The sequence below is a fragment of the Erinaceus europaeus genome, chromosome 1, assembly GCF_950295315.1.
Source record: "Erinaceus europaeus chromosome 1, mEriEur2.1, whole genome shotgun sequence".
NCBI lineage: Eukaryota > Metazoa > Chordata > Mammalia > Eulipotyphla > Erinaceidae > Erinaceus > Erinaceus europaeus.
In genome coordinates this window covers 26,473,317-26,500,955 of record NC_080162.1, presented here as the reverse complement: position 1 = coordinate 26,500,955, position 27,639 = coordinate 26,473,317, and the positions used below count along the sequence as shown (strand labels likewise).

Below are 27,639 nucleotides of genomic sequence, written 5' to 3'. Positions count from 1 at the left end.
AACTTAGGGAAAGGCTGGAAGGCTAATGGATGACTTAGATGTGTGTGTGTGTTTGTGTGTATGTGTATGTGTGTACATGTGTGTATATGTGTATATGTGTTTATGTGTGTATGTGTTTGTGTGTATGTGTGTGTCTGTGTATGTGTGTTATGTGTGTGTATGTGTGTATATGTGTTTATGTGTGTGTATATGTGTTTGTGTTTGTGTGTGTGTGTGTGTGTGTGTGGTGGAGGTACTGTAGCCAGGTAGTATGAGTCTCAAGGAACAGAGGTTTTCACATATGGTGGTGATTCATGGCAAGGTGACATGCAGAGATATAGGTGTAGAGAGACACAGGTGTGATGTGGGGAATGTAGGAATGTACAGCTTTCACTTCCTGGATCTCTTCTCCCAGGTGAGATGACAGGATCTAGTTCTCTTTAATTCCATCCCTCCCTTTTCCACTAGCTGTTTTGTGTGGTTCAGACAGAGGATAGATTTCAGGAGGGTCGGAGAAACCCAGTACCATTTGCCCATCCTTGTCACTCTCACCATTGAATTTCTCAGTTGCCATTTTGATGACAATAAACCTCACTCATAGTCTAAATAGACCAAGTCATAAAATGGAACAGAACTTCAGTTTACTTTGGGCAGGATGGAAGGGACATGGTGAGGAATACTTTGGAAGCCAGGACTTCTGGTTCTCCAAGAGATCAACATAGAATGTCCAGTGGTAAAGGAATGACAGTATCCCATTCCATCACTGCCCCACCTGCCTCTGTCAGTCTCAGTAATACACAGGTGCAATTAAGCAGGAGTAAGGTGAATGTGTGTATATGTGTCACAGTTGGGGTGAATTATGGGGCAGGGACACATGATTTCCTTTTTTAACTTCCCAGAGGAAGGGAAACTCTTTGTAATATCCAGAAACAAGATAGAAAGGCCAAGAGGACATGAACTCAGCCACAGGAATCCAGAAGCATATGCCATGTAGTTCCATTTGTCCCCAAATGGTAAATTTCTCATCAGGGAGGAAATTGGAAACAAACACACACACACAAAGAACTATGAGCATTTTAGTATGCTGTTCTCAAGGAAGGCCCCTCAGTGGTGAGTCTCAACAAAAGCTGTGTGGCCATATCTGGATGACTGAGTCTTCCTAAGCCCTCCTCATATGTTCCTCTTTTGAGTGTAAATCCCAGCAGGCTCCAGAGACTTGTCCTTCCTGAAGGGTAAGTGGGGGCACGTCTCAGTCAATGTCTGCTATTGCAAATAGTGGAAACTGACCTGAGCTAACTTGGGCAGAGAGGAAAATACACTGGAAAGAATCTGGTTTATGAATGCAGCCAGGCCTCTGGAGGGATGGGAGTGAGGAATTAATAGTTGCCAGAGTGTGCTCTGTGGACTGCTAGTTTAGGCAATGCCTGAGGAAATGAAATGCTCTGTGGTTCAGTGAGTTTGGGAGACTATATCTTTTTTTTTTTTTCAAGGCACACTGGCATGTTAAGAGCCCTGACATATCCTGCAGTAAGAAAGCTCACATCATTAGTACTTCCCCAGATATTTATAGAGCAAAGTATACTTGTTGACAACCTCACCAATGAAGAACAGACTCCAAGCCATCCTGTTGTCATGGAGGTGATTTCAGTGGGGAAGTTGCATGTCCAATGGGCATGGTGTGAAAACACCTGGCTTTGAATCCTTCATTCTATCCCTCTCTTCATTGCTAGTGAGTATAGACTATTCCTATGAGAGAGGCTGAGAGGCTGCCTAGTGCACAGCATTAGCCGATATAGCCAGACATAGTGTTCTCCTCCCACTTCCTCCCTTTCTCCCTCCAGATGTTCTCCTCCTCCTCTTTCTCCTCCTCCTCTTTCTTCTTATCTCCTTCTTCAGTGAAGGGGCTTCTCTGCTCTAGGCCAACTTTTTTAGATAGAAGAGGGGAGAGATAGATGCAGATATTACAGTAACAAAGCTTTTCCCAACATAGTGGGGGTTGGGCTCAAACCTAGGACTTACACATGGCAAGGCAGACACCTTTACAGGTGAACTATCTGATATTTCCAGCCCTCTGTTCCTATTCTTAAACCTGACACTAGGTGAAATAATCGTATCTCCATAGGGATTACCTAGAGTTGGAGCCTGCAGGCTACTTTAAATGAGGATTAAGTGAGCTAATAATGCCTATATGATTCCAGAGGGAAAACTTGTGTCTGACTTCACCACATGCTAGCTGAATGATGTGGGTAAGTTATTTGACCTCTCTAAATCTTGTTTCCTAGCCACAAATCAGAGTAATAATAATAATAATATCTCTTGAGACTGTGGTGAGGATTAAATGAACTAATAATGCCTGCAAACTCTCTGATCCATAGTAAATGCTAAAAATATTTAGCTATTGTTATTATTGTTATGTTATTATGGATTAAACACAATCACTGCCAGAAACTTCTTAGCATCTGGGGAGCGCATGGCTCTGTGTAACAATCATTTATTTGTGTCTATTCCCAGTGGGAATTGAGAGAGAGAAAAAAAAATGAAGCTGATGGTATGGCCCTGGCCTTTATGAATTTAGTTCCCAGTCTTGTGGACTAGACAGATAAGTTAAGAAATAATTCAAAAAGGGATAGTTAAGACCATGTTACTGTGAGAATTCATGGGAAGAGAAGCTAGTCTAGGCTGAGGGCTGTGTGGAAAGGATGCTATAGGCTAATACATGAAGGTAACTGACAGCTTTGTGTGTAACAGGCAGTTCATTGTGGCTAGGAAATAATATGAAAAAGGATAGCGCTAAAGATATTGGCAGGAACCATGCAAGGAGGGACTTAAATGCTAGGCACAAAGCTGAAATCCTCCTCCTCCTCTTCCTCCTCCTTCTCCTCCTCTTCTTCCTCCTCCTTCTCCTTCTTCTGCCCTCAGCTTCTCTGTAGCTTTGAGCTTGAAGGATTCCAATACTCCCAGGAGACTTAATTCTTTAATTTTTATATTACAGAATTACATGTTGATGGGGATTTGAAATCACATCATTCCTACCACCAGAGTTCTGAATCCTCACTCTCCCCACTGCAATCCACCACAGTTCCCCTAAAGTTGTAGACATGGGCCAACCATCTTCTCTACAACAATCTGTCCATATTTATACATAGTTGCCCCTTCTTTTTCTGATTCAATCCTCGCTTCCCCTCTAAGCCACTCATAACATTGTAGCTACCTCCATATGTCCCTCTCCTTTTCCTTCTCTCTCACTGGGTGCTGATGGAGCTGGAGTACAGAGTCCTCTTATCTTCATCCTGCTGGGAGTATGGATCAAGGTTCTTTATGGGGAGCAGAAAGTAGGAGTTCTGGCTTCTGTAGCCACTTCTCTGCTGAGCATGGGCATTGACAGGTTGATCCATACCCCCAGCCTTTATCTATCTTCCCCTAGTGGACCAGAGCTCTGGAGATGCAATGGTCCAGGACACATTGCTGAGTTTATTTGCCCAGAGAAGTTGGGGTGGAGTCATGGTAGCATCTGTAGCTTGGTGTCTGGAAGGTGGCATTTTTTTCCTTTTTTTTTTTTTTTTTTTAGCAGAGCAGTACTCAGCTCTGGTGTTTTTATTTAATTTATTATTTATAAAAAGGAAACATTGACAAAATCATAGGATAAGAGAAGTATAATTCCACACTGTTCCCACCACCAGAACTATGTATTCCATCCCCTCCCCTGATAGCTTTCCTATTCTTAAAGCCTCTGGGAGTATGGACCCAAAGTCATTGTGGGATGCAGAAGGTGGAAGGTCTGGCTTCTATAATTGCTTCCCTGCTGAACATGGATGTTGACAGGTTGATCACTATTCCCAGCCTGAGACTTAAGTTCTTTTCTTATTTTTTCCCCCAGGTCAGGTTGAGAGATAGATAGAGATAGATAGATAGATAGGGAGAGAGAGAGAGAGAAAGAAATACCTCAGCACCCCTCCAGCATCCTGAAGTACGTCCCTTGCATGATGCTCCCATACAGGGGTAGGGTCTAGAATTTGGGCACTCTCACCTCACAAAGTGTGTGCTCTATCAGATGAGCTATCTGTTGGCCTCCAAAGATGAAATCATGGATCTAGAATGTTAGTCCATAAGTTCTAGGATACTAACATTTTTTTTTTAATCTAGAGAATATTGTGTCAGGTATATAGTTGTGGGATTCCTTGATTAGAGAGGCACAAGATTGGAGACTAAGAGACTTGGAGAGGAGCTGGTTATGGAAATCAAACTGAGAGGTGGATAAAATCTTTGCTTGGGCAATTTGGTGATACTCCCAATTCATTTGGTGGTGATCAGGGCTAATTAAGAGGGAAGGATCTGAGCTTGAATATGTTGAATGCCTTGTGGGCATTTCAGGTAGCAATAGTCAACAGGAAGTTGGATGATGATCTGAAGACTAGATCGGGATCCATCAGTGTTTCAATGATCACTGAATTCATAAGAGTTCAAGAAAGGTCAAGATCTTTCTGCGGCTGTGAGGTCCCGTAGTCCCTGGATGTCGGCCGCACCACCTGTGCTCAGAGCTTCTATGCCCAGTCCCTCAATCCCTCAATAAAGTGCTTTGCCTGAAGAAAAAAAAAAAAGGTCAAGATCAAGGCAATCCTAGGGAGTTTGAACCCTGAAGAGAGGCAGGAGAGATAATCTTTTGGTAGGCTAGAGGTTCTGTAGACACTTTGAAGTCCAGATTTCTCATCGGTTCAAGTTATTAAAATAATCCAAGGAAAACTTCTTTGCCCTCAAATCCTGTCTGTCATAAATCTCAACTATTGTGACTAGGTCCTTGTATAAATCAAGGAACAGAGAGAAAACCCAGCATCCTAAGTTCTTTATTCTTACCCTGTTACCTTTATGTTTTGGCAGTTGACTGAGTTGACTGCCTGCATCATTTTTCCTGTCTCTAAAATGGAGAAAGCTTTTTCAGCTACACCCCCAGTGATGCTGTTATAAATACAAAGATGGGTCCTGCCTAATGTTAGCTGAGGGACATTGTGCAGGTTGTCCTCACTTCTGGGAATCTGTCTATCCCTTCAGCACTTTTTTCATTGTAGATCTAAAAAGAGAATGAAATAGCCAATGTGATCCTAAAGGCAGAGTTAATGCCGGTAGAGAGTAGTGAGAGGAGTAACATGGAAACAGAAATTCCTTTCTGCTATTAAGCTCCTTCAGAAGCAGAGTCTGAAGCAGAGTAGACCATTGTGCATATGCAGGTTATTGGCTGACAGCTGGACCTTACTTAACTGAGTCTGTGCTCTCCTTTCTTTTTTTAAAAAAAATAATTCATTTATTTTTATTTTTATTGGAAAGAGACAGAAAAACTGAGAGGGAAAGGGAAGACAGGGCGAGAGAAAGAGAGAAGCCTGCAGCACTACTTCACCACTGGTCTCCTGCAGGCAGGGACTGGCGGCTTGAACCTTGTGCATGGCAACATGTGTGTTCAACAGAAGGGAACACAAAGCAGAACTTGGACTGGAGTTGGTGAATGGCACCAAAGTAAAGGACTCTGGGATGGGGGTGGGGGTGGGGGTGGGGAGGATCCAGGTCCTGGAATGTGATGGCAGAGGAGGACCTAGTGGGGGTTGAATGGAAATGTGGAAAACTGAGAACTATTACACAAGTACAAACTATTGTATTTTACTGTTGGCTGTGAACCATTAATACCCCAATAAAGAAATTTAAAAAATGTGTGTTCAGCAGGGTGCACCACTGCTCGTCCTGCTCTCCTTTTGATAACAGGGTTGGAAGCTTGATAACGATGTTTACAAGGATCACTGTCACACCTGCTCCAGACCAGATTTTTCTTCTTTTTTTTCTCCAAATATTTTTATTTATTATTATTGGATAGAGACAGAGAGAAATTGAGAGAGATGGAGAAGATAGAAAGGGTGAGAGACAGAAAGACACCTGCAGCCCTGCTTCACCACTCATGAAGCTTTCCGCCTGCAGGTGGGGACCAGGGGCTTGAACCTGGGTCTTTGTGCACTGTAATATGTGCCCTTTATCAAGTGTGCCACTACCTGGCCCTGCGTATTCTTTAAATGAGAGGCAATTGCATGTCATTCAAAAGCAGGAAAAGTCAAAAGCCATATTACTGTTTTCTAGATGTGATGGGTAGATTGGAGGGCTTTGGCTGATGTGAGATTTTAAATCAACCTTAGGCTTTTTCTGTGAGTCAGCAATACGGAGGGCATCCCTTTGCCAGTTCCCTGCACCAGTTGAACTGAGCATTGCAGCACTTCCTGTAAATCTTGCAACTTTTTTTTTTTGCTTCCTGAAAAATTGCATAGAAGCTTAATCCTCAAATACAAAATCATCTTAATTTCTCTAGCCATTCTAACTTTTTCTAAGTGTTGGACTAGCTTTTGCTGAATATCTGGTCACTTAAAGCAACAGTTATATACTTACAATATACCTTATAGTGTTGTTGAAGTAGTCTCAGTTAAATGGTTCTTCTGGTCTTAGTTTTATTCATGCATCTGAAGTCAACAGCAAGATCTGAAATCAGCTGCAAGATGCCCTACAGGCTGGTTTGTCTGGCGTGGCCTTAGCGAGAGTGACATTTATGCCCCACAAGGTCTTCATTCTTGCATACCAAATCACTGTGCAGGATTCTAAGGAAGTCAGCAAAAGAATGCAAGGTTTCTTCATGTTGTGCTTAGAAATAGTGCAACGTAATGTCTGCCATATTCTACTGACCAAACTAAGTTACATGACTAACGTAAATTCAAAATCACATCACATAGATACAGGGAGGAGAATAATCATGGTCAGTATTGTGAACACTCTTAACACAATCCTGTTTCTTTCTTTAAACAAAATATTTATTGTATGAAGAGAAAAAGAAAGAGAGAAAAGAGAGGGAGAGAGAGAGAGAGAGAGAGAGAGAGAGAGAGAATGAGAGAGAAAGAATGGGAGAGAGAATACTTGCCGGGATAGCCTGAGGGTACTTCTTCCCGAGCCGGTGCTCTCTGCGTTGGAGAGAACTCAACTGGAGCTGATCTAGGCTGCTGTGTGGGAGAGGGATCAGGAACGCGTGCTGCACCAACTTCCGCAGGAGATACACTCTGGAACTCTCGGAGCCGGAAAGCAATTTCCAAGTGTCTTTAATCAGAAGAGCAGCTGTTTTTATACTCTCCAAGTAGGGTGGAAACAGGATGTGATATAGAGAGGGTGGAGAGAAAAGTGACTGGTGAAAATCAGAGTGTGACAAGGAGGGGGCGGAACAGGCGAGAATCCTATAACTGAACCACCAATGCCCTGGAGTGCTTTATGTAAAAGTGATTTATGTAAATAGACCAAACATTTGGATCAGTAAATCCCTATATAGGCATATGGATAAGAAGAAGCCAGGGGGAGATGGCAACTACCCAACATCTCCCCCTTTCTTTTTAACTTTTTGCCATAGTATCAGGAGTGTGGGGCACTTTGTGAGGCAGGGAGACTGATAGGAGGCACACCTTTTTTGGGGTTCTACTGTCCCTCCTTGCTCAACCTTTCCGTGGAGAGAGAGACTAACAGGATTGACACACCCCTCAGGCTCAAGCCCTTCCAAGCTCAACCATATCCTCACAATTCCCCAACATCTTCCTCTTACTTAATGGCCATATATAACTGGGTCAATGTCTGTAAAAGGCTTCATCTCTGTCAGGGGAATAGCAGTGTAGGGGTGAACGGAAACCTGTTGGGAAGAAAGCAGAATGATAGTGTGTAAGTGTCTTTAAAAAGAACTAGCACAAGACGGAGGGATAAGTAAGAGTAGCAAGAGACAGAGTGAGCCTGATGGGTGGAGGAGTGGGGGCCTGATAAGCCGAGGGGCTAGAGGGGTGATCTGGCATTGCAAAATCCCGAGTCAGCCTGCTACAGTCATTCTTCAAGAAGTCCAGGAGTATAAAAGGAGTGTCCAGCAAGTTCTATAGAAGCATCAGTCCAATGTCAACGGCCAGGAAATAAATGCCACACGTCTATCTTGATGGAGGAGGACGGCCACCGGAACTTTTCTTCTCTGTAGAGAGTGACCTGGAACCGCCAAAACATGATGGGCGAAACAGAAGCAGGAAGAGCAGACACCGATGGTTGAGAGAAAGGCAGTAGGAAAGTCTTGTCCTTCGGAGTCTGTGAATCAGGTTCTCCAGATCGTGTCAGGTCACATCATGGGTTTCTGGGGATGGCTGTAATTGTGGGTGATGTCAGAGGTCAGGGGTCCAAGATGGATTTCTGGGGATTCTATATGAGCAGATGCTTCTTTATGCGAAGGCTTGTCATAGCTGTAGTCAATTACTTATGAAAAAACTTTGTAACAAATTAGAAGTTTACTACAATTGATAACTCAATGATTATAACTGGTTTAGGTATCTTTATAATTTTGTGTAAAGGTCATCTTACGTGACCTCATGTAGCAGTCTTTATATAGCAAAGTTTTCATACCGAGTTTAAGTTACATATATTGATTCTTGACTATTTTTACATTGGGTTTTTAAGCAAACTCAGGTTACTAGAGTTAACACATTTTAGTGACAATTTTTTTTTTTTTTGGTACATTTACAATATCAGATTGATGCCAAATTTGTTGTGGATTAATTTCCACAAGATAGCTTACAGGACATTTTTGGGGGCCCTCCAAAAATGTCCTGTATAGAGAATTTGTATTTTAACTTAGGAGATGATGAATTGTCACATTGAATATTTAGAGTTTTACCTTAAACACTCAGTTACTTAAATGAATTGATTTTACCTCTTCTCGTAAAAATGTAACTTCGAAGTTACGATTTAACTGTCAAGTTAATGTTTACCAAACTTGAAACACGCATATTAAATATATAGTTTATAACACACAGGAGGAGAAAAACTTGTAAATAAGATATATCATTTCAAATGTGAATTTAGAACTACTGTCATAGTTGAACCATCTTTACTCACACAGTTTAAGACTAAACATTTCATATTGATATCAAGACTTAAAAAAGAAATCAAAAGGGGGAATGAACAATTTTTGGACTGTTTCTGGACGTCTCCAGAAACCATGGCTGCGTCCAGCCGTTTGATATAAAGTCAGTTAACTTTCAGAGTACTCTGAGCACAATGGGTCATACAAAAATTTTGGTCACTCAACTCACTCAATTTTTTTTTTTTTTCACTCACTCACTCACAAAACACAACTGGCCAGTCATAGCATAAGACATTCATTCGGGGGGGGGGGAGAGTTCTGTGAATCAGATTTTTTTTTTTTTTGATTCTGCCATGCTGTATTATGGATCCTGGGGTGCATCCTGTAGCCAGTCCTCTTGCAGCCAGTCTTCTTGCAGTGTTTCTTGTTCTTCAGGGATATCAGCACCATCATGTGGGTATTGCCGGACATGGCGGGCAGGAACCCAAACAGGCTTGGAGTAATTTTGTGGAAAAATACATGCGAAACCCCTCCCCATAGTCAACAGGGGGTCAGGTCCTTTCCAAATTTTATCAAGTGGGTCTTTCCATTTGACTTTAATAGCTGGGAGGGTGGGTGGTGTTTGCCAATGAAGAATTATAGGAGGTTGGTCGGAGTTTTTGTAAATATTAAAGAGATTTAATGTAGTTAAGGCTTTTGCCAGCTGGATATTAGGGGGGTACATTTCCCCTTTTTCTTTATTTAATTGAGCCTTAAGAGTTTGATGGGCCCTCTCAACAATGCCTTGTCCCTGTGGATTATACGGAATGCCTGTAGTATGAGTAATGTTCCAGAGGGAACAAAAATCTTTAAATTGTTTGCTGGTAAAAGCAGGTCCATTATCCGTTTTAAGTTGAAGAGGTAAGCCCATTACAGCAAAACAGGAGAGCATATGGCTTATAAGCTTTTTTGAGTTTTCTCCAGTCTGAGCTGTAGCCCACATAAACTTAGAGAAGGTATCAATTGAGACAAACACATATTTTTGTTTGCCAAAGTTAGGTATGTGGGTAACATCAATTTGCCAAAGAGCGTTGGCTTTTAAACCTCGAGGATTAACCCCCAGAGTCTGAATAGCAGGTGTTTTGATTAGACCTGCACAGGAGGAACATGTAGCAAGAATACGTTTTAACTGTGGCAGAGGAATATCAGGAAATCGAGCTCGAAGACCTTTAAGATTAACATGGGTTAGGGAATGAAAGTCAGCAGGATTAGAGACAGAGGCTAGGAGAATTCCTGTGGAGGCAAGGCGGTCAGCTGCAGCATTCCCTTCGGACAGGGGACCAGGAAGAGGGCTGTGGGAACGTAGGTGCTGAACATACAGTGGATGGGTTCGAGAACAGAGCATAGAGGCAATTTGAATTAAAAGAGGAGAAAGTGGGTTGTCATCAATTCTTACATAAGATCGAGCAAGCCATGGAAGTAAGTTAACAGTATACACACTGTCAGAAAAAAGGTTGAAGGATTCTGGTACAGCTTTTAATGCAAGGAAAACAGCATAAAGTTCTTTGTACTGAGGGGAATTATCAGGAAGTTCAGTAAAGAGAGGTTTGGGGTATTTCTGGTCTGGATAATATATAAGGGCAGCAGCTCCCTTTTTTCCACCATCAGTGAACACTGTAGGAGCAGAGGGGATGGGATCTCGAGAGAAAAGTTTAGGTACTAGTAGAGGCAACAGAGGTAAAGAAGCTATCAAATTATTAGAGGGAAAATGATTATCTAAATGTCCTGGAAAACCCATTAAACTTATGGCAAAACGAGAATGGTGGCGTATGAGCCATTCTGTATCAGTGAGAGAAAAGGGAAGAATGATTGAATCTGGTTCCCTTCCTAAGACCTGAACCGATCTGTTTCTTCCTTGGCGAACCATAAATGCTAAGGCATCAATCTCGGTAAGGAGTCTTGGAGCTCCGCCTACTGGCGTATGAAGCCATTCGAGAACGCCATGTTTCTGCCACAATGCCCCCACTACCGTGGGGGTGGAGTTAAAGATTAGAAGATTTACTGGAGAGGAGGGGGAGAATCGAACGAGGTGCATGTCCTGGAGAGCCTGGTTAACTTTTTCCAGAGCCAAGGATGCTTCGGGGGTTAACATACGCTTTGAGGAGGGCTGTTTGTTTCCTTTTAACAGATCGAACAGTGGTTGCAGGCAGCTCGTAGGCAGATAAAGATACTGCCTAAGCCAATTCAAATTTCCAAGAAAACTTTGTAAAGAAGCAAGAGTGAGATTAGAAGGAAAAGTAACACAAGGTTTTAAAGGACGAATCTGCGTTAGGGAAATCTCTGAGCCTAAGAAAGATATTGGAGGGATTAGCTGTATCTTCTCAGGAGCTACATTAAGTCCACTTCTCTTTAAGGCAGGGATTAGAAAATCACGTAGGGCGGAGAGATCTGTATCTAATTCTCCCCATATTAACACGTCATCCATATAATGAAAAACCTTAAGGCCCTTATGAATATATGGAAAAAGGGCAGATTTAACAACCTCTTGACAAATAGTAGGACTATTAGCCATGCCCTGGGGCAGTACCACCCATTCAAATCTATCGGCAGGGCTGGCATTATTAATAGAAGGAACAGAGAAAGCAAAATGTTTACAATCTTGTGGGTGTAAGGGAATAGAGAAAAAACAATCCTGTATATCAATAGCTATGATTGGAATTCCTGTGGGAATTGCGGAAGCAAGAGGCAAACCCCTTTGGGGGGAGCCCCAAACCTGCATGGTTTTATTAACTGCACGAAGATCTTGGAGGAGGTGCCATTTTCCTGAGCGCTTTTTAATTACAAAGACTGGAGTATTCCATGGGCTCCGAGAATGACGAATGTGTCCCAACGATAACTGCTCTTGGACGAGTTTTTTTAAAATTTCTAGCTTCTCCCTAGGCAAAGGCCACTGTTCCACCCAGACAGGCTCATTAGAAAGCCAATCTAAGCGGGGAGTTCTGTTACGAACAGTGGCAGTTAGTATTGGGGGTGCTGGTTGGGTCTAGCAGTCTCACAGGAGTGAGTGTGGTGTCCTGCAGAGGTGTCTGAGGATATCACTACATCTAAAGATTCCAGCAAGTCTCTTCCCAATAAATTGGTGCTTATATCAGCTATTAAAGGCTGAAAGCATCCGGTAGTCCCTTCTGGATCTTCCCACACAAGGGAATCTCGTGTGCGGAATGCCTGAGTCAATCCTCCAACACCATGTAAGCGTGGTCCTGGGAGGAGTTCCCAACTCTGGGGAACCTCTGCTTGTCTTAATATTGTCTTATCTGCTCCCGTGTCAATCAAACACTTAAAAGGAATATTACCAATCTTTACTGTCATAGTTGGGTGACCCCTTTCTAAAACAGGGGTGGTCCATAAAATCTCAGGCTCTGAATTCGAGCTGTTCTCTTGCTCCAGCCGGTTATTTCTATGCTGGAAGTTCCCACATACCACGGGTTCCTCCTTCTGCTCACCCTCTGTTATTGTTACTTGGCGTGGTGGGTATAGCGACGGATTGGGTCCCAAGCTGGGCTTCTGTTTGTGGAAGAAGGGCACAGCACCAAGTGGGCGACCTGCTTCCTTCCCTCTTGGGGGCGGGGCTAAGGGAAGCCCCATACCTAGTTTAAATCCCTGTTTACATTTGGCAGAGGCGTGCCGTTCCTATGGAACCTTGACCAACAATCTCTCCTCCAGTGAAATCCTTTCTGGCACCTGGGACAAGGCATTCGTGGTCTCTGATTCCCTGTCTGGATGCGGGGTTGCCCTGATTGGAGGCGGGGTTGCCCTGACTGGAGGTGGGGTCGCCCTGACTGGAGGCGGGGTCGCGGTCTATTTTCTGGACATTGGTTACGCCAATGCCCTTGGCGACCGCACTGAAAGCAAGCTCCTTTTTGCTTATGTAAGGTAGCTGCATAGGCCTGTAACATAGGTCCTTGAAAAGAGCTTGATCTGAGATCCTGTGTAGCTAGAATCCAAGTATCTGGGTGTTCATTTTTAAGAGTGATACAGGCCTGTCGAAAATGCGGAAGCATTCCATCCCAGACTATGGATCGCAGTAGGAGAAAACGAGCGTCAGGATTATAAATCTTCCTTTCCAAACTCGACTGGACCCTGGCAATGAATTTAGCGAGGGATTCATCAGGTTCTTGTTGCAGGGAGAGAATGGGGGCTGAGGCTGCTCCCATGGGTGGTGTTAATCGCTCCCATGCTTTTAATGCACACAGGCGTACTTGATCAAAATACCCCGCTGGAAACTTGGCTTCCGCCTGTTGAATCCCTGTTTCTAATTGGCCTGTTCCAAACAATGCATCAAAATTACCCTCTGGCTGATTTTGAATATTTTTCCGCGATTGTTGTAAACATTCATCGCGAAAGAATGCCTCCCATTGCAGGAAGAGGGGGCCTGGGAGCGTAGCACGAGTCACATCTCTCCAATCTTGAGGGGTATTAAGGTTCTGAAGCAGGCCTTGTAAAATGGACCTGGTCCATGGGGCATGAACACCGTCATCTTTGATAGCCTGGCGTAGTTCCTTCAGGTCTGTGGCGGAATATGGATACCAGGCCTGAGGTTTTTGTCTATTGGGGGCAACATTGACCGGAAATGTGTGGACTTCCTCTGATAAGTGTGTAGCGGTAGGAGGAGTCACTGAAGTGGAAGCTTCTGGACAAGTGGCCGAAGAAGTGGTTTTGGAGGCTACAGGAGAATTCGGACATGTGTCTATCAAAACAGGGTGGGGTGAAGAAGCAGCCGTGGAGGCAGCAGGAGGTTCCGGACACGTTCCTGCCAAAATGGGGGTGGCCGAAGAAGTGGCTGTGGAGTCCAAAGGAGAATTCGGACACGTGTCTGCCAAAATAGGGGCCTCAGGGCAAGATGCCAAAATAGGGGCCTCAGGGCAAGATGCAGAGGAATTAGGGTGGGTCAAGATCACGACAGGCCTTTGCTTCTTCTTGTTTTTAAGGTGCTGGTTAAGTTCTATGATTACTTCCTTTATCTCTTGGACCTCAGCCTCTAGTTTCTTAAGCCTTTTGAGAGGTTGCCCTATATATCCCTTAAAAGCTGCTATGATGATCAACAGGATATAAGGTGAAGCCCCGAGAAAAATGTCCCAGATATATAAAAATTGTATACTGGAAAAAGAATGCAGGATTTGGAAAAGATTTTCCATGGTGGAAAGATCTCCGGAAAACAATAAAAAAGAAAAAAAAATCACAGTGCCTTAACACAATATTGCAGATACCCAAAAGGTGTGTACTTATCTAAGATGTCTTCTTGTAAATCTGCTGCTTTCGGGTCCCTGTTCCGGGCGCCAGATGCCGGGATAGCCTGAGGGTACTTCTTCCCGAGCCGGTGCTCTCTGGGTTGGAGAGAACTCAACTGGAGCTGATCTAGGCTGCTGTGTGGGAGAGGGATCAGGAACGCGTGCTGCACCAACTTCCGCAGGAGATACACTCTGGAACTCTCGGAGCCGGAAAGCAATTTCCAAGTGTCTTTAATCAGAAGAGCAGCTGTTTTTATACTCTCCAAGTAGGGTGGAAACAGGATGTGATATAGAGAGGGTGGAGAGAAAAGTGACTGGTGAAAATCAGAGTGTGACAAGGAGGGGGCGGAACAGGCGAGAATCCTATAACTGAACCACCAATGCCCTGGAGTGCTTTATGTAAAAGTGATTTATGTAAATAGACCAAACCTTTGGATCAGTAAATCCCTATATAGGCATATGGATAAGAAGAAGCCAGGGGGAGATGGCAACTACCCAACAAATACTGTTTTGTCAGATGTGGTGACAGGTATCTGACCCAAGGCCACACACAGGCATGCATGACACTCTACCTACTATGCTACATCCATGGCTATAAAGGCATTTCTTGTGTTCAATTGTATCCTGCTTGAAAAATCTGGAGAGTGCTTCTCTAGGTAAATGTTGAGAGAGATAGCATCATTCAGCATTTCAGAAGGTAATCAGAAAGAGGAAGCAAATACTAATATTTGGGTCAAGTGTGGGTGTGGAGCTCAGGATTTGGCTTTGAGTCTTGTGCTGCACCATCTACTATAATTCTTTTATATTATTTATTTATTTGCCTTCAGGGTTATGGCTGGGGCTAGGTGCCTGCACTATGAATCCACTGCTTCTGGCAGCCATTTTGTTTTCCATTTTATTGGATAGGACAGGGAGAAATTGAGAGAGGAGGGGAGATAAAGAGAGGGCAAGACACCTGCAAACCTGCTTCACCGCTTGTGAAGTGACCCCCCTGCAGGTGGGGAGCCGGGGGCTCAAACTGGGATCCTTGAGCATGTCCTTGCGCTTCATACTATGTGTGCTTAACTCAGTGCACTGCTGCCCACTCCTCCCCCCAATTTATTTTTTATTCTGAGACCTTTTCCCTTTACATTTTATTTTTTGGAAAGCCTTGAACCCATTCTCAAGATGGATAGACTTATGACAGTGATCAAATATAGTGTTAGTGATAGGAGTCTGAATATGTTAACACTCATCATTCACATTTGAATAATATTATTTTACAAACCCTTCTACCATAGGGACTGATAGAGTAGAGGCCAGGGAGCAGATACCTTCCTGATGGGACAGAAAGACACTGATCACCTCTACCCTACCCTCTCAAGTTCCCTGGTACATTTTGGACTTAAAAGTTAAGAATGACTGCCAGCCAAATCTTCCATCTGGGGCCTCTGTGTTGGAATTAAGCCAGAGTTTAGAGAAGCCCGAGAACTGCTGGAGCCAGAACAAACTCTGGGGCTGGCAAGAGCCACCTCCCATCCACTGCTCCCATCTGCCCTCTTGGCTCTTGGCATAGTGAGGACCTGCCTGTCCTGGCTCATCTCCTCCCCAAGCCTCATGGGCACAGCTGCTTGAAGGACCACTCCTCATCTTCTTGTTAAGCCCTAACTCATGCTGGACATGATTCACAGGGATAATGAGCTTGTAAATAAATTCCTGCTGCATCAGCTCATGGAGCTGAAGGTTAGGCTGGGGACATGGGCCAAGGCAGGCAGAGGGATCCAGACCCAGAGAATTGAATGTCCCCTGTGCTGTCTCCTGAGGATGTTTGAGAAGGGTGATGAAAGTATATTCTGTGAACCTACTGCTAGCATGTCACATTCTCATACTGGGTGGTGGTATATTCTCAGCACAGTGATCCTGATCTATAATTCCATACCATCTCTGTTTCTAGAATTTGGCTCTGCTAGAGACCAACTTTTGGAGGCCAGTGTTGAAGGGTTATATGTTTAGTGGATCATCACTAGGGAAGGAAACTCTGTGAGGAGCGATGAGAAATGTGTTCAAACTTGCTGGGGTTCACTTCTGTAGAGAGAATATGAAAAAGTTCAGAGTAATCTCAAAATACAAACTCCTAAAAGGACTTTTTTGAGTTATTATTATTTTTTTTTACATATTTTCACTTTATTTTTTATTTGTGCTTCAGTAGTGATTTATAAAATTATAGGATAAATTGGAGTGTAATTCCATACCATTCCCACCGCTAGAGATCTGTGTCCTCATTCTCCTCCAGATGAAACTGCCACAGTTTTCCCATAAGGGTTGAATGTGTACTTGCCTATTTTTATTCACTTCTGTGACTTTTTTTCCCTAAGTTACACCTACACCCATCACTGCTTCTGAATGTCCCTCTTTTTTCCTCTTCCCTCTCAGATAAAAAAAAAAAGTGTCTGCAGAACTCTGGTGGTGGGAATAGTATGGAATTATACCACTGTTATCTTGTAACTTTGTAAATCTATATTAAATCACTAATAAAATTTTAAAAAAGAAAAATGTCTCTGACATTCAGATTATATTCATTTTCAGTCATGGTATAAAAGCTAAGATTCCTGATCATAAATGTTCCAGAAGGTCCTAGTGAAACTGGGGTCCAGAGCACTCTGGTCATCTTCCTTCTACTATTCCCCCCTCTGGGAGTATGTACCAAAATTCTTTTTGGGATGCAGAAGGAAGGAGTTTAGATACTGTAATTGTTTCTCCACTGGACATGGATATTGGCCAGTTGATCCATAACCCCAGCCTGCTTCTCTCTTTCCCTCGTGGGGTAATATTCTGGAGAGGTGAGGTCTTTGGGACAAGTTGGTGAGATCATCAGTCTAGGGAGGTCAGGATGTAATCATGATAGCGTCTGCAACTTGGTGGTTGAAAGGCAGTAAGAGATAAAGCACAAAAAGTGTTTAATAAATAGGAATCAAAGAATAGGAATAGAGCAAATGAGAATAGGGTGGAAGGAAGCTAGAAGTCTATTTTAGATACATTCCTAGGAGCCCAGAACTTTAGTAATCTTTGATTCGGCTTGATAGATAATGTGGTGGTGAACTAGAAATATTGTCTGGTCCACATATTGATGGTGTTTGAGAAGAGAATAGAACTTGAAAGGTGGGTAGGGATAGAGAATAACTCCCAAACTTGAAAATATATACATATATATGTATATCTTATATATATATAATTACAATGAACTATTTACCACACTGATCTGACCTGGAGCCCTTGTATATTCTTATTAAGCAGAGAATCCTGAAAAACCTCCGAGTCCCTGTCAGTCTGGGCTCGCAGTTCATGGCCACAACTGGGAACATTCTAGGCTGCACTCATTACAGGACCAATCCTCTTAGAGTGGCAGAGTAGAATGACCCACCCTCTTTTTGGAGAGAGAGGCAGTGGAGGACTTTCCATCAATGAACATGCGCAAGAGAAAGTCAGATAACTCCTGACAAGCATTCAGGTGTGGTTGTGTGTGATAGTAGCCAGAGGTTGACTAGATTCCTTCAAGGTCCTTTTCACAGGCAGCCTTTGGAGTTGGTGTGTTGGTAGGAGGTAGAGGTGGATAAAACACCATCACACTGGAGTAGAGGTCATTGGTCATTCTGTGAAGGAGATGATTTCAGCCTGGTGAGCCATGTGATTCCTCTTGCAGCTCCTCTTCAGCTCTGCTCAGGCAGCAGGTCAATGAATGGGTGTAGCTAGGTACTGAGGAAACTTCACGGGCACTGAAATTTCAACTCCATGTGATTGCCATCTGTCAGGAAACATTCTTTTCTTTCAGCCATAAACAATGGAAAACTATTCTTAGCTCTCAGACAAAACAGCTAGAGAACTGTGTTTTGCTGATCCTTGAATTAGATTGTCTTTAAAAATCTCTCTACTCTTAATCCCTCACCTTGGTGGAAGGATAGATTGAGGGGTTGAGAGGTGAAATGGCACAAACATAACCAGAAGGGAGGTAAGGATAGACTTCAATCCTTTCTGATCTTCATGTACGGTTCCTAACCAAGGGTCTGGCACAGAGCAGGTGTTCAGAGACCCTTTATTAAGTGAATGAATGGACCTGCAAGATAGCTCACTTGGGAGGGCACCTGCTTTGCCTGGCCCCCACTGCACTGGGGGAAGCTGCTCCTCTCTTGCCCTTTCTTTCTGTCTCAGTCTCTCCCTTTCTACTTGAAAAATTCAGCCCACAATAGTGAATCCTTGGCAATGACAAAAAAGTGAATCAATGAGTGAGTTAATGAGTGTAGAACTTGCATGACCAGAAGATGGCAAATGTTCATGGACTTTCAGAAGTCTTGTCAGAACAGCAGTGTCATGACAGTTTGAGGTGGCAGAGGAATTTCTCTAGGGCCATTAAGTGTAAGAATGACTAGCAATTATCAGCTCTGGAAGGTAATTCATATCTTACTGGGTGGTATAAGAAAGGATGGTGACTTTGATTTGGTCCTCAGAAAGAAGAAAGAATACTGACTGTATCAGATTGAAAGATGCAATATCTCTTCCGTTAGTACCCAGACTAATTCGTTTAAGTTCCATGCTCATTTTAATAAATGGAGATCTCTGCTGCTTTCATCCACACCTCTGTGAACAGTTTATTCTTTTTAAAGATGAGGTTTACCTTCACAAAGTAGAACATCTGATTTGGGGTGGGAACTGTGGTAACGTTTGAGTTCTTCACGATTTGGCTTATGGAGCAAGACAAGAATGGTTGCTCTCAGTGGTATACACGGCATCCTTTCCAATAAATGTTTGGCATGGTTTCCTCCTGTACCTTACATACCCTGTCTTGTAGTAGACTAAGGATCACGTGACTGTAAGCACCTGTCTTCTTGTGGATTGCTAACACTTTTAATTTACTTGTCAGCATTACATATAGTAATGGAGAGAAAAAGCCTCAAAAGTGGGTTCAGTCTCTGGACCTGGAACTTTGATGGCTGGGCTCACAACAGTGCATATAATTTCATTGTTCTCTGCCTGTCAGAAATGAGCTGGGAAGAAAAAGCAGAGATGGGGGTGAGGTGCATGAAACATAGGGACAGTGTTGTGTCTCGAGAATTGATGGGTAAGGGAGTGGGGGATTCTCTGCTTCGCAATTCCTCCTACAGGTGATCTTGGGGTCATTTGGCTTTCTCTTTTTTCTACCCAGTAGTTGACAATTGAAAATCAACATGCTGTTCTAACTAATGTAGCCATTATGGTTGTCAGAAGTAGGGGCTAGCGTCACAAGGACATGCTCTTACGGTGATCATTGGTGGACCCTTCCTTGCATGTGGAGATGGTTGCTCCAGCTGCTAGCAGGTGAGCTCCTTTGGGCCTAAGAGTTTCTTACATCTAGAAAGTTGTGTGGATTATGTATGGAATGCCATGCCCATCCCTTGCAGCTCTATCTCTTCTCACTCTTGGCATGGCTTGTTCACAACCTCGATAGTTCTCAAATCAAGCATTTTCTTAAGTTCCATCTGAGGTATGGTGCTCATCAGCCTTCCAGTCAAACCCAGTGCTTGGGGATCTGACCCAATCCACACCAACTCCTGGAAAACCCAGAACTGACTTTCTTAGGCCACATTTTTCAAAGACTAGCACTGCAAGAAAAGCATGACCCTGATTATAATAATATATTATTATTATTATTATTAGTAGTAGTAGTAGTAGTAGTAGTACCTCCAGGGTTATCACTGGGGCTTGGTGCCATGAATCCACTATGAATCTACTGCTCCTGGAAGCTATTTTTCCTATTTTGTTGCCCCTGTTGTTGTTATTATTGTTATGTTACCATTGCTGTTGTTGTTGGATAGGACAGAGAGAAATCGAGAGAGGAGGGGAAGACAGAGAAGAGGAGAGAAAGTTAGACACCTGAAGACCTGCTTTACCGTTTGTGCAGTGACCCTCTGCAGGTGGGGAGCCAGGGGCTTGAACTGGGATCCTTACACCGGTCCTTGCACTTCGCACCATGTGCACTTAACCTGCTGTGCTACTGCCCGGCCCCTAACACAGATTATTTCATTAAAGCATTATAAGATGCATTAAATATAATCTCAATGCTGTACCAACTAGTTTTGTGACCTTGGGAGAAGCCAAACTTCTGCTACATTCGTTATCACAGTGATTTAGTGTTGGAAGCACAGGTTATGGATGGAGTGAACAGACTTGGGTTTAATTTCTGTCTCTTCCATTTCCTATAGCCATTGTCTTGAGCAGGTTTTTCTTTTTGTCCTGACTGCACTCACAATTGTGCCCTCTCCCTCTCTGTCTCTCTATTAAAGTCTATTAAATTCTCTGATCCTCAGAATTTCCTTCAGTATGAAGTGGGGGTGGTGATACTGCCTACTTGCAAGACTATAAGGGCTACATGATGCATTATAGTAACCATAACAAACCTTTATTGCATATTTACTGTGCATCTGGCTATATTTTGCATTTTCTGCTTTTTTTTTTTTATGCTTTAAAATCTGATGGTACTACCATCTCTTTCTTTTTACAGAAGAAAAAAACTTAAGGGCCAGAGAGCAAAGTAGCTTTCACAAAACCAAACAATGAATTTAGGACTTACGATGAAGCTTCTGCAAAGGGCAAGGCCCAGATGAATTTTCAATATAACTTCTGCTATAGAAAGAGGGGGGGTGGGAGTGATAAAGATGGAAAAGGTAGGTCTGTACAATTCTCTTCTTGTTACACACACACACACACACACACACACACACACACACACACACACACACACAGTGTTCTCCACATGTCAATCCTAAAAGTAACACAAAGAGGAAGATAGCAAAGAACTAGCCTGTGTAGTTCCAAGGTGCTACAAAAATCTGCAGTTAACTAATGGCCAGGAGAGAGCTCACCTGGTAGGGTGCACACTTTACCTGGTTTTGAGCCTCTGGCATCACAGGCGAAGCACCATAAATAATGGAGTGGTGTTGTGGTGTCTTTCCTCTCCCTACCTCTATTTCCCTCTCCCTTTCTCTCTAGATCTACTTGGAATTAAAAGGGAAAAAAAAGTATAAACAACCAATATTTTAAAATAAAGTTAACAAAATAAAATAAAAATGGCTTATAATCTCACTGCTCAATTACAGCCCCCCTCCCCTAGATAGCATTTTGTTGTAGAATTGTTCACATTCTTTTTCTAAGAACTATTTTAACTAAAAGTGAACAATTAGGGCTCTTCTTGTTTCATAACCTCTCACCCCATTAATCGATAAGCAGTATCTTCATATCAATCTTTTTCTCCTATCACTTACCTTTATTGGTTACTTAGTTCTCCACTACAGGAATTTTCAGTAATTTAATTAATTCTTAAGTGTATATTTTGGCCCATGCAGAAAGCCACAATGCTGAGAAGGCAAGCCTGCAAAATATTTACAGGAGTTGGGACTGCCAGATGTTGGGTGACAGAGAGCCCATAGATGTTCTGGAGGAAGGGCAGTTGATGAATGAGACAGTGAGGTGGGGGAGACTTTCAGTAGCAGGAAGAGTAGAGACAACCCTTGGTGGAAGGTCTGTGTTTAATGGGTTGAGAGAATATATCTGAAGGGGTGGCAGCAAAGGAGCAGAGCTAGAGTTGGGTAGGCTAGTTAGGTGTCTGGTTCCTGTTAGGCTGTGGAGGAACAGCTGCAGAGAACACTAGAGAGGGAGAGGTAAGACTTCAGGGAGGACTTACATGTAAGTCCAGTGAGAGGGAATTTTATTTTGGAGCAATGTGGAACCATGGGAGATTTTGAATAAAGTGACATGAGTAGATCAGGTTTTAGAAGGTCATTCTGTGAGCATCTGGGCAGGAGATCGCCCTTCAGGAGTTGGCCTCAGAGACCAGGAGACCTTAGAAAGTGTGAGCAAGGCAGGAAAGGTGAACAGGGACAGGGATGGGCAGTTTTAGGAGGTGGAAGGAAGGAGGTTGAAGTCTGTGGCTGGAGAGGGGTGGAAGGAGGAGATCCTGAACTCACCAGGCTACTGGTTTACTAAGAAGGGTGCCTGCAACCCAGAATTACTGGTAGGGGACAGTTAATGGGTATCTGTGGGCGAGCTAATTGACCCTTCAGTGAGGCTGACTCACTCAGCCACCCAAGTCTGTTATTACTTTTTCTAGCAGGAGAGGATAAAATAAAACGGAGCAGTGGGAATGCTCTCTGATTGAGAAGTTCCAGGGCATGACTGACCTTCCATTTCAGACAGGCAGCTTGCAGAAGGGACTTGCTTTGTGGGGGTGAGAAGAGGGATGCAGCTGGCGGAAGTGACATTTCCGTGACGTTTGCCTGCTACTCATCCACATCTACCTCATGGGATGCAGCTGGGGAGGTTTGAGTCTTTCCCCAAACAGCCCAGGGTTTCCAGTGCCACCCACATTACCCTCAGGGCAGGGGAGCTGGGCTGCAGGAGCTGATGCTGGCTTTGTTTATTTCAGCACTGGCTTAATCCCTTTGTTTGCTGTTTCCTTAAATTTTCAGATTCTTTTTTTTTCTTTTCTTTCTTTCTTTTTTCTTTTGGTGTCGATGTAACCAGGTTCTTATGTATTTATGTACAATTTCATCATTCTAGGATGCTTTTTACATTCCCATAGAGAGTCATAGAGGAGACACACACACACACACACACACACACACACACACACTCACTCACACACACACACACACACACACACACACACACACACACACACGCACACGGGGGGGGGGGGCTTCCTCTGTTGCCATAGCACTTCTTATGTGATATTGGGACTTGAACCTGGGTGGCACACATGACAAGACACATGTCTGACCTGGTGAGCTACTTTTTCAGCCCAGGGTTTTTAGATTCTTAACATGCAGCTGTCGACTTTGTTTTCTGGAAGGGAGAAGCACTCTGGAGACAGCTTTCATGATTGAATGTGTCCTAAAGACTATTTAAAGGAGGTAGGGACTCTGACAGAAGAAGCAACAAAAATGTACCTGGGATACTATCTGTCTTTCTGCCCTGCCACCCTTTTCCTTTGCGTGGGCTCTGTTCCTTTTCTTGCAGAGGTGGTCAGAAAGACACTGCCCGGGGGTTAAGGTCAGGTTCTCACCCTGATTGCTGGAAAATAGGCCAGGATGACGTTCTGTCCCCAAAGTGTCACTGGGGTGTCTTACTTGCCTGAAGTCAGAACACAACCTGATATTGCTTCTGGTACTTCCTAGCTCTGTATTTCTACACACCTTTCCATCACGCCTTGAGATTGTGTGATCATACCTCTAGGTTCTTCCTGGTCATCAGAATTCAGGCCTTTCATTGTCTTACTTCCTGATTTTAAAATACTGATTTTCATGAGAAAGATAGAGAGTAGTGTTGCTGTGCTGTGGCGTATGTGATGAGAGAGAGGCAGTAGAGTGCAGGACCCCACGAATGCTTGTCCTGCACTCCACTGCTAAGCCACCTCCCCAACCACATTGTTTTATTTTGTTTATTTTGCTCCCAAAATTATCGCTGGGGCTTGGTGCCAACACTATGAATCCACTGCTCCCAACGGCCATTTTTTTCCCTTATTATTTTTTTACCTTTCTACTTTATTTTTATTTGACAGGACAGAAAGAAATTGAGAGGGGAGGGGGAAATAGAGAGGGAGAGAGGAAGATAGACCTGTGGACCTGTTCACTGCTTATGAAGTAGCCTTCCTACAGGTGAGGATCAGAGGCTTGAACCCAGATCCTTGCACATGGTGATATATGCTCTTAACCGAATGTGCCACTGCCCGCCCTCTACCTCAGAGCCTCCCCCCACACACATTATTTTGTCTAATGACAAGCTAGTAAAGTTTCAGCTGCAATGTTCATTTTGCAAAGAAGAGGGGGATGGTCAGAGAGGTAAGTGTCATATCAGAGACACACAGAGACAAAATGACAGTGCTGGGATTGGAAATCAAGTGTGACTTGGCTTCTGCCTGTTCTACCCTAACTTCCCAACAGGAGCCCAGACTTTGGATTGTTCATGGTCCTTTATCAAGTACAGCTGAGGCATTCCAGTGAAGATGAAGAATAAGGGCTCTGTAGATGTGCACTTAAGCACTTACTGGTGAAATTTCATGACTAGTGTTTGTTTTGAAATTACTGGAAAGGAAAATAGTCAAGTAGTAGGGATAGGGATAGATGATACAGCACCAAAGAATGTTGCTAGCTGTTGAAGCTGGGTAATGGGTCATGGAGTCCTGATGCCTTATTCTTTGTCTTGCATATTTTGACAAATTCCATAATAAAACATTTTTTAAAAAAGGAGAGCCATCAAATAACAAAAGGGGAAAAAGAAATGGGTTCCAGAACAAGAATCCACTGTTTGTTTGTTTTTTAATATTTATTTATTTCCTTTTTGTTGCCCTTATTGTTTTTCTTATTGTTGTAGTTATTATTGTTGATGTCGTCATTGTTGGACAGGACAGAGAGAAATGGAGAGAGGAGGGGAAGACAGAGAGAGAGAAAGAGAAAGACACCTGCAGACCTGCTTCACCGCCTGTAAAGCAACTCCCCTGAAGGTGGGGAGCTGGGGGCTCTAACCAGGATCCTTACTCAGGTCCTTGTGCTTTGCGCCACGTGCACTTAACCTGCTGCACTACCGCCCGACTCCCAAGAGTCTACTGTTCAAATCTCAGCTAATTATTTTTATTATTGATGTGACTTGATTAAGTTGCTTAATCACATTGAGCCTGTTGTCCTCAGTCCATTAAGGGTCTCACAGTGATGACTTTCATGGAGGTGTCTTCATCATAGGCCAGAAAGAAAGCTAACTTTAGTAATAGAGAGACTTAGGTGTAACACATATACTGTTACCTTTACACGTGTAATGAACAGTCTGAAGCAAGTTTTAAGTTTTTGGCATTTACCAAATAAACAAATTAGCCCTCCTTCCTCCCCCAACCAATTATATAAAAACCCAGTAAACATGTGAAATGAGGGGGCAGGTATTGGTGCACCTGGTTAAGTACATATGTCACAATGCACAAGAACAAAGGTTCAAGTCCCCAGTCCCCACTTGCAGGGGGGAAGCTTTGTGAGCAGTGAAATAGGGCAGCAGGTGTCTCTCTGTCTCTATTTCTCTCTATCTTTGCCTCCTCTCTTAATTCCTCTTTGGCTCTATCAAATTAATAAATAATTTAAAAACAAAAAACCAAACAAAAATATATGAAATCAAAAGAAAAAAGTGGCCTGCTTGAGAATGGTGGAGGTTAATTCCATGTGGGAGGACCACTCCACACCTTGGCAGAATCCGATATTTAGCCCAGGGCTGGGAACACAGGAGGCAACAAATAAACAGTAATTATGTTTATTGCATGTAAAATTTAGACCACCCCGGAGTCAGGACACCTCAAACACAGGGTAGGAAACAGGGATGACAAGCAAGCTTGGAAGTAGAGATACTTGCTCTCTAGGTCTCACAGCTACTAGTAATAGGAACAGGCCTGACTCAGAAATCCCTTCCTGGATAACTGCTTTCTTTACTCCCAGAGCTACTCTGGGACCTTTTTCCTTGGGGTGTGTAGTAGGGCTTTTCCCACATGGAGACAAGTTTTTCTGTCCCTTTGATTTATTGATCAGTTGTGGAGGGGCAAGGAGAAAAAGCCATTACTGGCTGAGCCTGGCCAGTTCTGGTCATGGTGCTTGCTCAGCCGTGGGGTGCAAGTGGTAACAGCAAAGCCCGTGAACCTGGGTGATGTTTTCAAAGGTAACAGGGTTGTGGTAATTAATTGATGGCTACTGGAGGCCATTGCTCCATGGTTTAAGAAAGACAAAGATCTGATACATTTACCACAGTAGAGACTAGAGCAAAGCATAGGAAGTCCAGACTGGGAAACACCTTCTCCTGGCCTGGGCTAGCTTGGCTCTGAGGGTTCACAAAGAACTTTTGGTCAGGATCCTAGTACCCTTGAGCATGGAGGTCAGCCAGGGTAGAGGAAGTGCCCACTAGCTCTTTCAGCCTAGGTATGGGCTAAGGAGCAGCCCAGAAGAGACTCATGGAGCAGAGAGTGTACCCCAGGCCTGCTTCTACATCTCCCCCATGCAGATATACATGCTTAGGGGAGCAGGAAGCATGGAAATGAGGGCCTTGAGACAAGAAAATGTTAAGTGCTGGGAAGTAGATGTCCACTAAGAGGCTACACAAGAGCTTTCCTAAGTGAGTTGGGGGGTGAATAGTAGCAGATGCAGGACGTAGCGTCAAAGGCCAGGGTATAAATTCTAAGGGCTCTGGCAGGAAGCAGAATTCATCCCAGATGGTTCTAATGAAGAGGTGACTGCCCTGTGGGCAGTGTTGGGGGGATGAACAAGCAATGGTGGTGCTCCCAGTGGCTAATAACCTGGATGCCATTACTGTGTCTGAGTGTTGGAGAGACAGTGTTAGGAGAACCCCCATGAGTACTGGGCTCACAGATCAGGAGTACTTGCAGACTGTAGCCTGAGCAGCAAGGGAATGAGGATGAAACTCCCTCTCTCTCTCTCTCTCTCCCTCCCTCCCTCCCTCCTACCTTCCCCTCCCATCCAACTACTCTCTCTCTCTCTCTCTCTCTCTCTCTCTCTCCCTCCCTCCCTCCCTCCCTCCCTCCTACTTTCCCCTCCCATCCAACTACTTCCAGCTGGCAAAGGACTGATTGACAGCAGGGACTCCCTCACAGGCCAGGGGAGATGAATGGTAAGCAGGGGCAGACAGAGACAGCCAGGACATCCTTCTCTCCCCATTCTTACAATGGGACAATAATACTAGTTTCACAAAATTGGAAGGATTATTGATAAGGAAAGTGATGCTCTCACCAAGGCTCCGGCATGCAAGAGTCTGACAGACAGTAGCTTCAAACTCTTTTTCTCTCTCTCTCTCTCTGAGGCCAGTTCTCTGAATGGCTGTCAAACATATTCTGGAAGGGCCAAGAGGAAGCCTGAGGACAAATTGTGTAGCTGTCAGAATTCTGTAGCTCCTGGAATAGGCATCCTCTGGAGGCACTGACTTCTGTCACAGGGACGTGAGGCACTGTAACAGGCACCTTTCTGTGGGAGTGTCTGCACCCTCCCTCTGATCCTCACCAACCTTGGCACAATTCATTGTTGTAGATACCTCTCAGTTTTTTTAAATTAGTGATTTAATACTGATTTACAAAATTACAAGATAACAGGAGAACAACTCTGCACCATTCCCACCACCAGAGTTCTGGACCCCCAATCCCTCCACTGTAAGCTACACCAGTTCTCTTAAGGTTGTAGGTATAAGTTAACTATTATTTCTACAGCTATCTGTCTATATTTGTTTATATTTGCCCATCCCCCTCCCTGTGGTCCAATCTTCTCTTCCTTTCCAAGTCACACCTACACCTATTACTACATCCAAATGTCCCTCCCTTTTTCCTCTTCTCTCTCCTGGTTCTGGTGGAGTTGGAGTTCAGAGCCCTCTGGTCATCTTCCCCCTATCACTTCTCCCTCACTGGGGGTATGGATCAAAATTGTTTATGCAGTACAGAAGGTGTAAGGTCTGGCTTCTGTA

At 43.7% G+C, this 27,639-nt stretch overlaps 1 long non-coding RNA gene across 1 annotated transcript in view; it reads left to right on the top strand.

The window, feature by feature from the left end:
* Positions 1-1,103: 1,103 nt before the first annotated feature.
* Positions 1,104-27,639, top strand: part of LOC132541757 (uncharacterized) — an 84,042-nt gene continuing 57,506 nt past the window's right edge. The window contains exon 1 of the long non-coding RNA XR_009552855.1: positions 1,104-1,211. This is a non-coding gene — a long non-coding RNA (uncharacterized LOC132541757). The remainder of the gene's footprint in view (positions 1,212-27,639) is intronic.